The sequence below is a fragment of the Tetranychus urticae genome, chromosome 1 (genome assembly GCF_039701765.1).
Source record: "Tetranychus urticae isolate SD_2017Ah chromosome 1, NJAU_TeUrti_SD_1.0, whole genome shotgun sequence".
NCBI lineage: Eukaryota > Metazoa > Arthropoda > Arachnida > Trombidiformes > Tetranychidae > Tetranychus > Tetranychus urticae.
The window spans coordinates 23,986,359-24,003,585 of NC_142958.1; the positions used below are offsets into that span (position 1 = coordinate 23,986,359).

Here is a 17,227-nt window from a genome sequence, read left to right on the forward strand (position 1 = left end):
CCTTTTAGCCTTGGGCATAGTTAACCATAAATGACAATACTTTGAATACATTCAATTGTCTAATGAAAATCGGTTAAGATTGATAAGATAAAATGTGAGTTTTGAACGGGAAAAGCAAAGTATTTTGACAAACAAAACTGAACAATCAAGGTAAATGTTTAAAAGGGAAACTTTAATGTCTCGGACTCTTGGCTATTCAAGGTTGGATTACAATTGGATTATGATGTTGTTATTTACTACCTTAACCAATGTCAAAATGAAAATTAGCATCACTTGAAAAGACTGACTGACCAGTTACAAGGTCAAAAGAGCAAGACCTCGAATAATGTTAATAAAGTTAATAATACTGATGAAAATAATGGTGATGATGATAATAACAAGATAACACGAATAGACGTAAAAAAATGCTGAGAGATTCATGGTTGACTCAGCCTTCATTCTGATATTACAAGAAACTCTTTTCACCAAAACAGAGTTCAATTCTGTTTATGAATCTTCTCAATCTTTTCCCTGCTTTTTTATCCTTTTCTCCTTCTTCTCCATCTTCTGTCTATATCTTATTGTAACTGTGATGAAATGAAAGAATGATGAGGAAGAGAAAAGGCAAGAAGATATTAGCTGAAAAAAGTAAAGGATGCTGAGAAAAGAGAGAGATAAAGTTTCGTTGAGACGGAAGAAATGAATGATAATGTAATGAACATGAAATAATAATAAGATGAGATACAAAGAAAAGCTTGTTATTAGATTCTCAACTTTTTTAATCTTTTTTTTAATTCTGCAATGTTTTATATCTTGATAATGAAATGATGGACTTGAATGACAGTTTGAAAATTGAAAAAATTTGCTTCAAAAAAGTGGTTCCACAAACTGCCAAGTCAACTGATTCAATGTAACAAAATTTTCGTCAATAACTTGTAACACATTAAACAACGATTAATCAAAGCTATTTACAGATGATTTTTTCACCTTTGATAAGGTCCTCAGTTCAAGCTAAATCGATCAATGATCAATCTCAATGATGAACCAACGATCTTTAACCAAAGTAAAAAAATTGACGAAAAGTTTTTCTATTCAAACTTTACTCTGAAAATGACTTAGACTTTGCTCTCGACTTTTGCAAATGGTTGAGCTTTTCATGGGAATTTCAACGATTTCGTTAAGAAATTTTCAAGATTCGAATGAAATTTCAACGTTGGAATGATATCACTTCTCAAGTCCGGTTTGGTCATTTGCATTTACAGTTGATCAGAGTTGCCTTCTTGATGCAAGAAGATGAACCGAGCAAAGGTAAAAATTGATTTACAGGTTTACTTGATAAACAGGGATGAAGCAAGTTGAACAAGAAAGCAACCTCTAGGTAAGTTAAGAGCAAGGTTGATGGTGAGAGTCAAAAACAGGTAAAAATAGTTTCTTTTTTTCCTCTTCATTTTCATTGGTTTGTTCTTAGACACAAAATGTTTGAGCAACAACAAGTGAAAAAAATATAATCATTGGTGAAAATGAATTTTGACAAGACAAGGTTAAGCTATTGGGTTAACAATAAGAAAAAGAGTTTCTTTTTTTATCTCGTTTTTTATTTACCTTTTAATGGTTAACAAAACGTTTGGCTTTTATAAACTATTATCAACTTTTTATTGGGTTAACTTTACTTGGGTTGAGGTTGATAATGGTTATTGAAACATTAAACTGATGCAAGTGAAGGTCAAAACAAAATGGTTATTATTTCTTGATCATTATGGTCATGTTGCTGATGATGAGTATCATGATGGTAAATGATGAACACAGTAACATTGAAAGTGATGACGATTCCAGTGATATGTATGGTAATGAATGATGATCACATAAACATTTTACATTTCACTAATTTGATTACACAGCACTGAATCCGTTTTGTTTATCAAACCTTTTCAAGCAACACACACACACAGAGATTGGTGAAACTGATCAACTGACAAACGATTAAAATGTAATGTAAAAGAGCAAGGGAAAAAGATTGACAAAAATCATGTTTTAATACACGTAAACACAAGAGCAATGAAAAATGGAGAAAAAAATATTCGGTAAAAAAGCGAAATAAGGAGATGAAGATGATGAAGTTATGACTGGTTGGTAGAACCGGTCGTGCTTAACTGACTTGCCAAAAGCTCTTCAGGCAGTCATCCATGATGATGATGAAGGGGAGCCATGATGAGCAATGATGAGAGGGGAAACATGAAAAGGACGGGACTCTCATCTGTTTCAAGTCTAACATTGTTTTTAAACATTTTCCCATTTTTTACTTGTTCATCATCATTGTATAATTGTTTCTCTCATTATACCACTTTTATCAGAATCTGTCTTTTCTCACTTGTCTTTAACAAGGTTGTGAGGATGATCAAGACAGACTGGGTAAAATAATAGGTAAATTGGTGACAGGAAAAGGAAATGAAACGGAAATGTTGACAGAATTTTTTTACTCACCAAATGAAAATTTTTACACACAACGGGCAACCTTCAATGTAATACAATGACGACTGATGGTAATGAAAGTTGAGAAGGAAAAATGTTTTTCTTTGTATCTTTTGCTTGCTATTATTTCAGTTTAACTTTAAATTTTAGCCTTTTGTCTTTTTCATGTCGACACTCATCACTTTTACCAATTTGTTTTGCTTGGTGTTTGGTTTACTTTCACTTTTCAAAGGTAAATTTATTGACGTAAGTCTTTTAAAGGACAACTGAATAACTGATGAGAGATGAAGCTTCAGTTTACCTCGATTCATGAGGTTTACACATTTGAAGGTAAACAAACTAACTCGTAGGTGACAACTTGTAACCGTTAATGTACCATGACGATATCAACTTGTTGAACAGTAAATGGTTGTGTCTTCAAAATGAATTGTTTATTAGCATCAAATCATCATTTTACTCATCAGAGTTACAATTTCTTATGTTGTTTCAGTTCAACTAAACCAATAAGTTGAAGGTAACCAGTATTTAATCAAATGGTTTAATCAAATAAACTGAATGGTTTTGAAATTGATCAACTTTAATATTTAACAGTTTAATCAGAAGCCGATGATAAAGAGAGTGATTAGACCTGATTAAAAAGTTAAAATTAAAATGAAGCTGATAAGAAACCTAAAATTAAAGTAGAAAAGCTATTGAAAGCAACGGAAAATCAAGACATTTGTTTTGAAAATTGAAAAAAGTGGTGAGATTAGATTACATATTGATCTAAATCAGTTAACGATATCTCGAAGTTAAACAGCTGAGAAAATTGAATTTATGTTTATTTTGAAATCATTTACGCATCTTAATAAATCATTTTTACACTGGTTTTTAATCTAAAATGAGATTAGATAAATTTCTGGTATTGATATCAGGTATTTTGGTTTCTTTATCATTTTTTGGTTCTGGTTAGGTTAGGTTCGGTTAGGTTTAGGCTTCGTCCCCAAGTTTAAATCTCATAACTTCTGATTCGATGGTTTAGCTATTAATTAATTGTTACAATAATAATGCTCAATAACCTGATGCTGTGACTTGAACTTTTTGAATCAATCGATAACCTTTCAGAGGCAAGTTTAGCCATCAATGGGCTCATCATTTCAAAACTGTTAAAGCTTGCTATAAACTTTTTAGTCACATTAATAATGCAAAATAACCTGATGATTAAAAAACTCTGGTTGAAGCGAAGTTAAACCTTAAATTTGATAGATGAGTCAGTTTGAGTTTCAATCAAATCCTAAGCTTGGGAAAACATTCAACCTTTAATCAACCTAATTTTGTGTTTGACCTTTGTAAAAGCTGGGCATGAGATGAGCTTAATTCACTTTACAATGTTATTTTAATGTTGATCAATTTTTAAACTTCTCATCGATACCTTTAGACGGAAAAATTTAGGGAAATAGTTTTCAACTTTTCACTCAATTACATCATGTAACCTTGACTTGGTTATTAAATCAATTAAGTTAATAAATTTTTTGCTGCTCTTTTCATGATCAATGACTGTTAATCAGTTTAGACTCACTCCTTTGATTTCATTGTTTTCAATTGATTGACACTACAATTAGGTGACGAGAGAAAAAAAACAAAAGGTAAAAATTACTTTTTCATTAACTCGATTTTTGTTGACTTTGTTTCATTCAATTAAAATGTGAACTTGATGACAAAAGAAATTGAAAATTCATTTGATATCGTTATTTGTGTGAGCCAAAAATAGTGAACTGAAAAACTTTATACTCAATAACTTTACCATTCCCGTTACAATTTATTCACATTTAAAACAATTTCTCACTCACTCATACTGTTCAGTTGATTGACTTCAGCTAATTGATAACTTGATTAGAATGCACAACGGGAAACCGGAAAAACAACTCAAAGTTTGGTGCAAAAGTTAACTTCAAAGGTATTAATTTGCATGGAGATGCAAATGGATTTCCTTAACTGTACATTTTCAAGAGCCAGAACAATTAGCTGATCAGGTCGATAAATTTGATTGAACTCAGTTTCAATTTTATTTTACTATAACAGCTGAACAAACTTGAATCTAAGAATGAAATTTTTGTAACAAATCGTTCGCTGTTGACGTATATCGAGTCAAATTATGCCGATCATGAGGTAATTTTGCATTGTTGCAACAAGAAAATTATGACATCAAAGGATATCGATAGCAATGTCTTTGATGATTCGAGCTACTTTTATAACAAGAAGCATGACAGTTTGGACTTGCAACTATTATTTTGATTGTTGTTTGGCTCAGTTTGCAGTCATCAATGAATCTGCATTTCGTGGGAAGCACTTAATGATACTAGCCGACACAAATTGGAAAGGATAAGTGAATCTATGAGAAAGTGAAACTTGTTCAGTTGAACCGAATATAAGCAATTGGAACAGAATGCTGAGCCAAGATATTTACCGATTCTCAGGCTTAAAGATCAAAGTGAAAGTTTGGCGTTCAACTCGGCCAACTTTCTATTCAAAGTTATTTTCATTCATTAAAAGTGTAAATAACAAGAGGGTTTTACAGCAAGCTTTGTTTAAGTGCAACAAGATCACAATAAGATTGTAAAATGATCGTTTTTAACCAAAACTGAGTTCAAAGTTCCATCTTGTTTGAGTTTATTTGATAATTGTTCATTATAATTAGAACGAATAAAATCCAAATAAAAGTTAAGAGCTAACTGCATGTTGACCAAATATCAAATGTTTTGTGTTTTAATTGCATTCAAATTGTTTGAAACATTTAAGTCTAGTAACATCTCATAAGGATAGACATAAGCTTTGAAATACAAAATGCACACACTAGAGTTGATTCTAACAGGACATTAATCATTATAACTTAAGTTAATTTGATCCTAATAACAATTTCTGACTGTTTTCAACTCACACTTAATCTCATGGAAACTAACGAACTGTCAAACTTAAGAATTCGAACTCAAAACATTATCGAGTTATTTTGCTTAAGTCGACTAGAGTTGGCTTTCAAAAGGCTGCAAAATAATTGATGCTTTGGTAATTATGACCACTCTGATGAGTTAAGATTATCCTTAATGGTCTTAATAACAATGCATTTCATTGCTTCTGTAATGAACTTTGAGAATTCAAACGAAAATGCTTTCGTTCAAAGCCATTCAAGATTTCAATCTAAATATTTGCTAATTTCGCAGCTTATCCATGATCTTTTGTGCACAAAATAAACTCTACATTTTTATTGAAACGACTTTTGACCGAAATTTCGACAATTTTTGAACATTTATTTTCTTTTTTAACAACTTTTTTCTCTTCGATTCTTTTGATGAGTTGAAATAGATTGCATGCCAATGTTATCAAGTGTGTATCCAATTTCCTCTGAATCGGTTCCTTTCATGTCATCCAGATTGAGAACAACAAGAGGTGAAGAAATAGCAGAAAAAAAGAACAAGAAATATTACTGATAACGTACAGAACTTTGGTAAAGAAAGAGAGAAAAAAATAGAAAATTTTCTTCTCGAAGAATGGAGCTTAAATCAGAATTCATCATTCATTTCCACCATTTTCAGATGATCAAGTGGAAGAAGGAACAGGAAAAAGAATCACATGGAACAAGAAGAAAAAGAGAAGAAGAAAAAAAAGTTGTTCCCATTCGAAGTAAAGGAAACAAAGCTGAAAATTGGTACCAAAATATGAGGCTAAAAAATAATGAAATGCCATGAAATGTTGAATCGATTTAGACAAATTTCATTTCAACTTGAAATGATAATGAGAATATCATTTATTTCCTTTTCATCATCAAATTGCTCATCTTCATACTCATCATTATCCCAGTTTCCATGAACAACGAAAGAAAAAAAAACTATCAAAACTTTCCTGCATCAGCATGGAGAGAAAAAAAAGAATATCCTAAGAAATTCTTTTACACAAAATAATCAATTGATGCAATAATAATTTGATGGTCCATTCTTGAAACCCAAACAGGGTAAAGAGTGAAACTAATCAATAAACAAAAGAAACTGAAAGAACAAGTTGAAACTCAAATGGCAATCAAAATTTAAACTTTGAGGTAAGGAGAAGAAGAAGAAAAAAAAAAGTTCTTTGATTGAAAATTAATGAGAATAATTTTTCAAATGTTATCATGATGACTCGATAAGTTATCATGAAACTCATTATTATAGTTGCCAAATCCAAAGTCTTGTTCCACTTTCAGTTAGAATTATGAATTTTTCTTTTCGTTTCTTCCATTTTCCGTATCTCACAATGAAATAAATGGGCAATAAGATGATGATAATAATGATGATGATCATGATGATGATCATGGCAAAGATGATTATAATCATTCTCAGAGGAAATAGGAATGTTTAGTTAACAATAGTCGAACCAATAAATATATATTTATATTAGATATAAAGAGATGAGAATCAGTCTGGGAGGGAAAAATCCCTGAAAAAGTTATTCTTTTTTTTCATTCCAATAGTCAGGGAATTTTAGCAATCGATTAAACTGTGATAATTCAATTTCAATGAGAAGACATGAAATCATTAATGACTTTTGTCGAACACATTTTCAACTGTAAAACAATTGTGACATTTGAAACTTTTCATAATTTCCATGTGATTCTCATCATTCTCATGATTTTCAATGTTTTCATCTTTTCCAGGCTCTTCTTCAAACAAAATGTTATTGATTTTTTTACTGATTCATGGAAAGTCATGATGTTTCAGTGTGGCTGAAACAGGTAAAGTTATTTTTGTCTTTTAATCAATTTTTAACTGCAAAACTAATTATACTTTTGATTGAAATTACATTTCTAATTAATTGATTTTCTCGCTGTTTACCTTTCCATGGTAATCGTTGAATTTTTGTTCCCATTTGTCAACTGTTTCTTAATCAAACAACTTACATTTCAACTGTTTTCTTGTTCAACCTTAAAAAGCTTTTCTTCACAATAATTGACTGAATAATTAGGTTACAACGGAAATTTGAACCAAAACTAATTATCATGACAATCATGTTCAACAGTCTGCAAAATTGAACCAGAAAATGTTTTTCTCATTCAACATTTTTTTTCATTTTCTATTCAATTGACAATTGAATATACAAATGATTGGTAATCTTTAAAATTGAGTTTCTCTTTGGAATTTGTCATTTCGATCAAATCCCATCCTGGGAGTGAAGAGATGATAAGTTGGATAAGTTGATCTGGTGATCAACCGATGATGGAAATGATTAAGAGAAAAGTTCTGAAATGAATAAGCAGGAAGAAGAAAAGCCATTAGAATCGTTGAGGAGCATAAAAAGTCCATTGGGTTATTGTGGTTGAACATAGCAATTTATTTTAACTTGTTAATCCAATGGTTTGATGGGTTTGCTCAACCGATTTAACAGCCAATATCAATCTACAGATTTAAGCCAATACATCAATCAATTGCTTTTCCCTTTCATATTGCGAGCTTTCCTTGTTTACTTTCCCATTTCAACAATTTTTGGGTCCCTTTCAATTCACCCTTGACCAGCTAAATGAAATGTAATCAATCAGAATCAGAGAAGAGAAAAAAAGATGATCATAAACATGGTTAATGTGATGATTAAAAGAAAAGCGACGAGAAAAAAAACTAACAATTTAGTGACAATTTGACTCTGTTTTATGAAAGGTCAAAGTGATTGCAATTTTTTCTCACATCAATTTTATTCACTTCCAGAGTTTCATGTGTTGGCATATAAAAATTATCAATTTATGAGGACAAATAATAGCAAAATGCTGAACACGAATACCAATGACAACTTGAAAATTTCGTTCAGACTGAAAATTCTTTGAGAATTAGAGTTTTTGCGAAAAAGTTAACCAAAAATTATGACGACAGAAAGTCAGTGTTCGCGATCATTTGTAAAATTCAACTGAATTCACAATCAATTTCTGCACTTGGTTCAATGAATTATTGATAGCAGATAAAATATGCACAGGAAATATTAACTGGCTTCTCGACCTTTAGATGGTCAGCTATCGAAAATTTTGTAGTAAAAATTTTGTTCGGCTATTTTCTGCACTTGGTCATCAACTAGACTGAACTGATGCTACTGGTCTTGACTGAGTTGAAGGAAAAAATCGCTGTTCTCGAATACTTGAAGTGAGCAAATGACATAAATTTGGAAATTATTGCTTTTCTGAGTTTTCGCTTTTAAGATTCATGAAGAGTTTTTCAATATTGAAAATGGGCAGTTTTTATGTTTACAATGATTTAGTATAATTTATTCAAATTATGTCAAAACCAGAGTAAACCAAGATTGGTAGACTTGGTGATTACCTTGGTCAATGAAATTTATTCAATGATAAATTGTTGGACGAATGGAGGAGAAAAAAAAGTTTCATCTATGATAACCAGAATAAAGGAAAGACAAAATCAGCTGGTTTTTCATGATAAATTCAGCGAGAAAAAGGTTTTCTCTTGTCTTTGCTCTCTTTTTTTTATATCATCACATTTCCTTTTCCTTACAACATGAACTTGATTGATCTATTTGGAAATGCGATAAAAAAATAGAGAACCAAAACAAGATAAACAAAAGTCATTAGAAGAGTGACCAAAAAAAGAAGACCAATCATCTTGATGATGTTCATGATGGAACAGAAAAATGATTGAAAATGCTTTTCAAGTGAGATATGCTTTTCTTCCTGTGAAAAGCAATTGAAATTGAAAGCAACAAGCAAAGTATCCGTTAACAGATAAGAAAAGGTTGAACTGAAAATTCTGATGGACAGTTGATTAAGAATGTTTGTAAAGTCAAAAAAGGTTACAAGCTTTGGTCAAGTGTAATAACATGAATAAATGATAACTGTTATGAGGTAAAAAAATGAAGGTAACAGAATCTTCATTTTAGCATAAATATCATTCCATGTTGGTCGTCATTTGGATGATAAATAAATAAGGTAAATGCCTTTTGGGGTTAACCAGCTAGTAAAAGACAAAACTGTTCACAAGATGACCAATTGTGAGAATCATTTTTTTCTGCCTTCTTTTCATCAATTGGCAAACTGAGAATCACAAGGCTGGGAGTTAATGCTGGGAGTGAAAGATAACATGAAACAAATAAGTATCGTCATAATCGAATTGAGATTGCTTAGGACATTAAGATCGATACATAAAAGTCTTTTTTTCTCTTCTCTTCATTTCTCTTGTTGGCCATTGTTGGATTGCCTTACACCCTGTACAAGGTTAAATGGCCACAGAATCATTGAAGTGTCCATAGTTGATGGCTACTCAATAAATTACATTGACTTTTATCTTTTTTTCTTCTTCTTCTTTTCCTTCTTCATCTTTTTTTTCGTCTTTTGTCTTTTTCCTCATTTTTGCCTCTTTCAACTTTTCGCCGTCTTTTGTGTATTCATATGAACATTGAAATGGCTTTGTTGGTCAAGAATAGTCATTAGAACTGATCATCAACAATCAATTTTCAATCTTGTACTTCATCTTGCTCCATTCAATTGGTCAAATCTAATTGTTTCCCTACCAATCAATGGGTCCATCAAGTCTTTAAAAGTTTACATTTTTGGTCATTTTTTTCTTCTCTGTTCTCTGCTTTTTCGTTTTACTTCAAATTTCCTTTTGCTCTTCACAATCATTTCACCATTCAATTTACTCTTGTCAATTGTCTGGTTCCGGTTCAAACTCTCGAATTTTCACAGTCATTATCATTGTTCTTTCAAAGTTAATGATGAAAAGAATGGAAACTAATCGACGAAAGTTTCATTATTCAGTTGAATTTTGGTTCATTTGCTGTTTAAATATTGGTCATTATTAACAGTGTTCATTGGATTCATTGTCACATTCAAGTTGTTCAATTGCCATTATTTACATAAATGGTAACCATTCGTAAAGAAAAGACAAAAGCTGATTAAGATGATTGGTTACAATTTGTGTTGTTAATGCATATTATGCATTAGTGGACCCGAAATTGCTACTTGAATGTTACTTTTTTGTGTATTTTAATCATTCGATGTGATTGATTACATGATACTTTTGTCTCTTGAACATTTTTGTCTCATTTACAGTTTGATGCTTGTTTTGTTTGCATTTTGCGTTTAACCGTAAGTTTCAATTGAGACTATTGAGGCTTTATTGTCACAATTTGTTTGTATTCAAATGAAACTCAACTTTATTGTTCAACTATTTTTAGCTTTGTAATTGGCTTTCAAATGAAATAATGTTATTTCTGAACAAGCTTGCTTTATTGATCACCAATTTGACTTTACAGGATAATCTTAAAGTTTCATTTGACTTTTTTGTTCACCAAGATGCAAATGTGATCATCAAAGGGACGGCGAGAGTAAAGATTAGGAAGATTAGAGAAGATGGAAAAGGCTTGTCCAGACTTTTGTACTGGAATGAGGTCAAGACGGAATGATTAAATCGACGAGAATCGATCAATAGTTGAAATGGTTAGCTGGATAGTGAAGAAGGGAAGAATAAGAAGCAAAGGATAATGTTAAGGATGGTAATGATTAAAGGTAGAACATCAAAAAGACTGAATTTATTACATTTCTGGCAATGCTGAAATCGAATCAATTTTATCCTTCAAACTCTTCCAAGTTTATAATAGCAAATCTCTTGTAATAATAATGCTAAACGATTCGCATACAGCTTTACCAATCCATCAAATTTAAGTTTAAAGTTACTTGAAATGTCTATTACTATTGATTCAAATCAAACTTTTTGTTTCATCGGAAAACATCTTTCCTTGGTCTTCAATATTTTCACTTAAGTCTCTGATACTCAATTAACGATGTTGTCGTTTAACATCAATTGGTGAATTTGGATTCCCTTCGTAAATGAAGAAGATCGAAGAGCTATTTGTACTTTCATTCAATCTCATGTCAAAGACGAATCTAACTATTGACATTTAACAGGGTTTCTTGACAATGGTTAAGTGTTTGGCATAAGTGTTTACCTTCGTAGTCTGGCCATGAAGTGTTGAAAACTTGGACGACATAAACTTAGCAAATGTTGAGTTGTTATATCAACGATTGATAAAATATGTTCCTCGATCGCTTAGAATCGCTTTTGAATGCTCTTGTTTGCAGAAAGCTCCTTTACCTTGTTTTATGATTCTTTACAATTCTAATGACCAATTCTCGTATTTATTCTGGTTGTGTTGAGTTTCATTTCGATTATCAAGCTCATTATAAGCTGTCACTTATTAGTTTCTAGACTAGATTGTTTATAAAATTGAATGTAAAAACATTTGTTATTTGGTTAACATCTCGTTATTAGGTTAAATCAATCAATAGTTTAAAGTTAAATGTTTACAGTTTAATAGTTTGAGTTTTGTAAAGTCATTACAAGTTTGGCTATTCTTGTTTGGAACCATTGATAGCATTTGAAATAAAAGTATGAAAATGTATGATCAGAAGAGGGTTTACTATTGTCTTATCGATTTCTGATGCTGGGAATAATAATGCAAAATAAACTGATGAAACTACAATTTTGTCAAGCTACTACAGTTTAGTTGACTAAACTTTGCCTCTGAGTTTTTCTTACTTATTGGACACTAATTGGAACTCAAACTGATTGTGATTTCTAGCCTGATCCAATAAAGTAACCGCATTGTTAAGAATTGCTTGTTTGACCTTTAACTTGATTTCTTGAATCACGATAATGATTGTAACCCGATTTCAGTCAATTTGGTGAGAGTTTTGGAAAGCTTTTGAAAACTTGTGTCAAAACAACTGAATTAGTTAAACAGAAAATGTTTATCCAACCGAAATTAACTTTAATCATCAAAGTAAACCATTTCCATCATCAATACCAATACAACTCATCTTAATCAATAATAATGCAAAATGTCGATTCCTCAAGCCAACCAAGTTGACACATCAAATTAGTAAATCATTAAACCTGGCAAAAGAAGACAACTTTACAATTTAAACGTTCATTTGATTCGAGTAAAAACAAAACGTTTTTTCATCATTTTTTGCTTGCGATTCATTCAACTCGCGATTTCCATCAAACGTATTCAAGTTGAACGTAAAACATTAATTAAACTGATTGGTTAATTTAATTGTTTACCATCAATTGGTGTTACAATTGTATGAAAGTAAAAGGTAAATTGTTTCCAACTATAAAAAGATTTTCATCTTTACATTTAAAGTGAAGCAAAGTGAATCAAGTTGGACACTTAATTTCATGGTTAATCAACCAAATCAATTTATTGATTAATCTTTACTTTTTAATTAAAGCTAATTATCCTTTAATTAAAGTGAAAGTTTCGGACAAGTTTCGTGAGGCAAAAGTCCCTTCTCAATGGTTAAAGAGTAAAAATGGCCAAAGATTGATCCAAAGGAACACGAACAACAATCCAATCAATATAATGCAATGGAATTAATGATTACCAATTTATCATCATATTTCATTTCAATCAGATTAAATGGAGTAAAAATGAATACTCATTTTGGGCCAAGTAAAAATATCCATAAATAAACAAGAATCCAGTGAGAAAAGATCAGATAAAGATCAACATGATTTTCAGTGAATCAATTTACAAGTTGAGTAAACAATTGATTAGTAAATTAAATGATTGAGAGAGAAAGAGAAATATAAAGATGTAAATCAAGATGAACCTTCATCATGTTCACCAGTGAATTGAATAAGTTATCATATAATTTGTTTACAGGGAATCGTTTTAATCTTAAGTGCAATTTCCTGTAAACTTGCAACTTCACCTTCAGCCTCAAGCAATTCAACTTTTTTACCTGCATCATGAGCATGTTTATGGTAACCTTTTTCCTTGAAAAACAAATGCTGATGAGTAAAGTAAATATTGAAGAGAATCTTGTTGATGAGAATTGCATTGAAATTTGGAATAAAAATTTACTCCCAGTCATTTGAATATCGATAAGACAAGAGTTTAATCTGTTTAAATTAACTTATTCAATTTTGCATCGAGTGTGCTTTCAAGAGGAAAATAATTGAATAATTGATAAACAATGAATTCTCAACTTTCATTTCCATTTTCCATGTAAATTATCTTTACTTGTTCTTGGGCTTAGTTTTTCAATAAATTCAGTCTTTATTATTATTCAGTTTTTTTTCATTCTGTTTTTCATTGAATATTGTAAGTATTATAGTCAATATTGAATGATGAGAATGCAAATGATATTATTGTAGCGAAAGTGTATCAAGTGGGATTTGCCTTGAGGTGTTTCAATAAGAGCAATACAATTGGTAAAAATATTGATAAATATTATTCCGAGTTGCCTGTTTCAACCAAAATGAGGCTTCTTTTCATGATCGATTGGCAAAATTGCCGGAAAATATAAATATGTTTTATGGTTTAATCAGTTGAATATTAACTGGAAAACTGAAGATGTGTCAATGTTTTTGTTGGATATTGATATTTTCAAATTATTTCAACAAATGTTTCAATGTAAATAAGGTTAAACTATTCAATTGGTATTGAAGAGTGAATGTCTATTTTGAGGGTTAATTTTATTCAAGACTCGTTCTGGTTACGATCACAGCAGTCGCCTACGTATTTCTATTGAACACAAATCTCGAGTAATTTGCAAGATTGTATCATTTATTTGAATCACATTCATTTGCAATCAAACAAGTTTAACGATCTTTTTGTACAATTTAAATGAAAATTTTATTCAATTAATTTCATGTAACTTGATTTCGCCAAGCAGCTTTTAGTGGAAAGATTAATTTAGCAAAGTAAATGCAATAAGCTGCTTCTAAATCTTATAAATATTAAAACATATAATAATGAAATATATTTCAATGATTGAGCTTTGACATCAGTTTCGTTGATTTGGGATTGCATTTTGAGACAAAATTTAACGAAATTTAAAAGCATTATTTCTTGATGAATTAACTTGATTCATCCAAAGTACAATGTAAATGCTTTTTGGGTTTCCGTGTGAATTAAGTCTTCTTAAGAAAACAAAAAATGCTATTAATTGTGAATACAGGCGACAACCAAGAAACCGAACCAAAGACTGTAATGAAAGTTTTCTTTCTGACAACCTAAATCTAGTTGTGAATCCAAATTGTGGCCAACCATGTGAAGTTTATGCTCCACTTGACTGAAACGCTGAACAAGCTATGGAATAGATTCGAGGCATCAATTCGAGAGTTTACTTCGTGTCCGAAGCTATTCAAAAGTATAAACATTTTTAAATTCTATTAATAATTAGCTGTCAACAAATTACTTTAGACTGATAGGCCCAGCAATCAAGTCATTTAGTTATAAAGGCGATGTTTGATGCCCAAGTTGAAAATGTCAAGTTGGTAAGGCCTCCATTTAAGAGAATCGTGCTGTTTAATAAAGTTAGAACCTGATGTAAGCTGAATACAACTACAGTAACTGGAACACGAAGAGGCAATGGTGGAAGTATCAGTGCAACAATGGAATATAAATCGACTGTTTCATGGGACAACGCGTTTTGCGTTTTTACAACACTCAAATCTTCAATATTTGGGTTTTGTGATTACTGGATCTCAAATGTTGAAATGTTTTCCAAATTAAAGCTCAATTTTTCATCAAATGAAATTTATTAATCTCTTCGACTTGTAATTTGATCTCTAACATGTTTATACTTTCAATGAGTTCAACATGTTGATAAATCTGTAAATGGGTAAAATTAAATTGATTTTTATCGCCATTTCTTCTTCTTTCCAGCCTTGCAAACAGATTTTACCATTTTAACCACCAAACATCATCAGGCATGACTATGGCTACATCATGACCTGAAAATTACATACAAATTTCCATTAGAAACCATTCGAAAATTAAATTCACATCGGAATTACTTTATTATGCTTGTGAACCATTATGAGCTTGAAATAGCAACAGATAATATCTCTTTTGGTCTCACCCTTGAACATTCATTATTTTTTATGTTAGTTAATTTCAGAGTCTAGACTTTGTTGCTAATTTTTAGTTATTCATTAGACTTTATCTCGGCTGTAGATTAATTAGACATAAAGGTTGATGTTTAGAAGTACAAGTTTAATGATCAATTAATGTTGAAGTTGCTGATGAAAACTTAAAGGTGGTAATGTTGATGTTATCGAGTTGATCAGCTGAGTTGGCAATAAATTGCCCTTTGATTCAATAATTGTTAGTTCCTTCATTATTCAATAACGTATCAATAAAACTCATTGATGAATACATTTATATCTAATCGTATCCAAACCATTTTCAAAAACAATTGTTATTGATATCAAAATATCAATAATGTTTAAGCAATTGCTTTTCTGCTCAATGTTTAGGTTTCATTATTCCCTATTAAGGAATGGGAAAATTTGATTCTTGACATTCAATAATCATTTAATTTGTTAATGTTCAATCAACTGTTGTAATTAAATTTTAGATTCCATGTAAATTATCATCAACCATTAACTTAAAGCTGAGATTCATTTGGTTTGGGTTGAAAATGAGCAGCTCTTACCTTTGTATTTTTGTGGAAGCTCAAGTTGGTTGTTGAATCGGTGCAACAATTAGTTGAGGTTGATTTAGTAAATTGATGATTCAAATTAGTGCCGATTATGGAAACTTAATGGTGATCCTTGATTCCTAGTTAACAGTTAGTCAAGAGATATGTCAAGGCTTTGCTAGGAAAGGCTTTACTTCAAATGGTTTCTATTACAATTGGGTTGAAATAATTTCTCATTAAAACTGGTAAAACTGTGGACCCTTTTGTCAACCGGTTTTGAACCTAAATCTGACCCAAGAGCTATTAGGTCAAACATTGATCATTTTAAACGATTACAATTTAACCATTTGAAGTAAACTTGGAAGCCTTACCTTTCAACTTGAGCCTTGGCGTGATTTATTTTGACTGGTGATTTCAACCAGCAATAGCGTTAATTGTTGACTGGTCAATCATGATTAATGGTTGGCTGATTAAAATGTATAACACAATTGAAACACACACACACATAAAATTAATCATACCAAAAATGACGGGAAAAACACTGAAGACAATGTAAGATTGGCTTAAACTGGAAGTTAGGCAATTTAATGTATATTAACGATAATTTAAATTTCAAATCATTAATGGATTCACAATTTGTTGATCTCTGATGGCGATAAATGGTTTGGTACTGATGTTGAAGGAAAAAAGTTTACAATGTTTAGTTGGATTACCTAAAAAGCTATGGAAGTCGAGTTAATCTGGTTAATACGTTACTTCGTGGTTTTAACTGGTTTATTTGAAGATTGTCATCTTGAATGGGAAACATAATTAACGGATAAATTGTTAAGGTTGAATGTAATTGGGCGAAAAACAAACGAAATAAACAACTGTTGTTGGTAACTCTCAACCATGCTTATTCAACACTGGCAGTGAAATGAGTTACTGTTGGGTAAAATCCTGAATTCAGCGGAATCGACTCAGACTCTTCATCATGGCTCCCTTACCTTTTTAACCGCTTCTCAGTCAATAATATGTTTACCTAATCCATCATCAGAGAGCCGGATAAGGTTGAAGCAGCAGTGAAACAATTACCAGATTATTGGGATAAAAATCGTAGGAGAAGAAATAAAATTTTTGTTTTCTAATTTTTAAGCTGGCAAAATAAACCCAATATGTTATTTGTACCTAAAAGTAGTGGGAATAGACTTTTTGTTTACACTCTTTTTTGTTCAGTATCTAAGAGCCATTTTAGGTCTTCTTTGTTCACTTTTGCAATTGAACTTTTAAATAATTTTCATCGCAATTTTTATTTAAATTACTCACCCTTTCTTATTATCACAATAAATTGCTCGTCTTAATTAT

The 17,227-nt window shown here is 30.9% G+C and overlaps 1 protein-coding gene across 5 annotated transcripts in view; it reads right to left on the reverse strand.

Annotated features, from left to right (window-relative positions):
• Pgant9 (polypeptide N-acetylgalactosaminyltransferase 9) overlaps window positions 1-16,796 on the reverse strand; it is a 48,505-nt gene extending 31,709 nt beyond the window's left edge. The window contains exons 1-2 of one of the 5 annotated variants that reach the window (XM_025160876.2): window positions 16,255-16,796; window positions 15,899-16,023 (exon numbers count right to left, since the gene is read on the reverse strand). The gene's annotated coding sequence lies outside the window, so the exon portion shown is untranslated. Of the gene's footprint in view, window positions 1-1,581; window positions 2,132-2,460; window positions 3,143-15,898; window positions 16,184-16,254 lie in introns of those variants that run through there. The other 4 variants (XM_025160875.2, XM_025160874.2, XM_015929487.3 and 1 more) reach the window with 4 other exon arrangements.
• Between the last annotated feature and the right edge of the window lie 431 nt (window positions 16,797-17,227).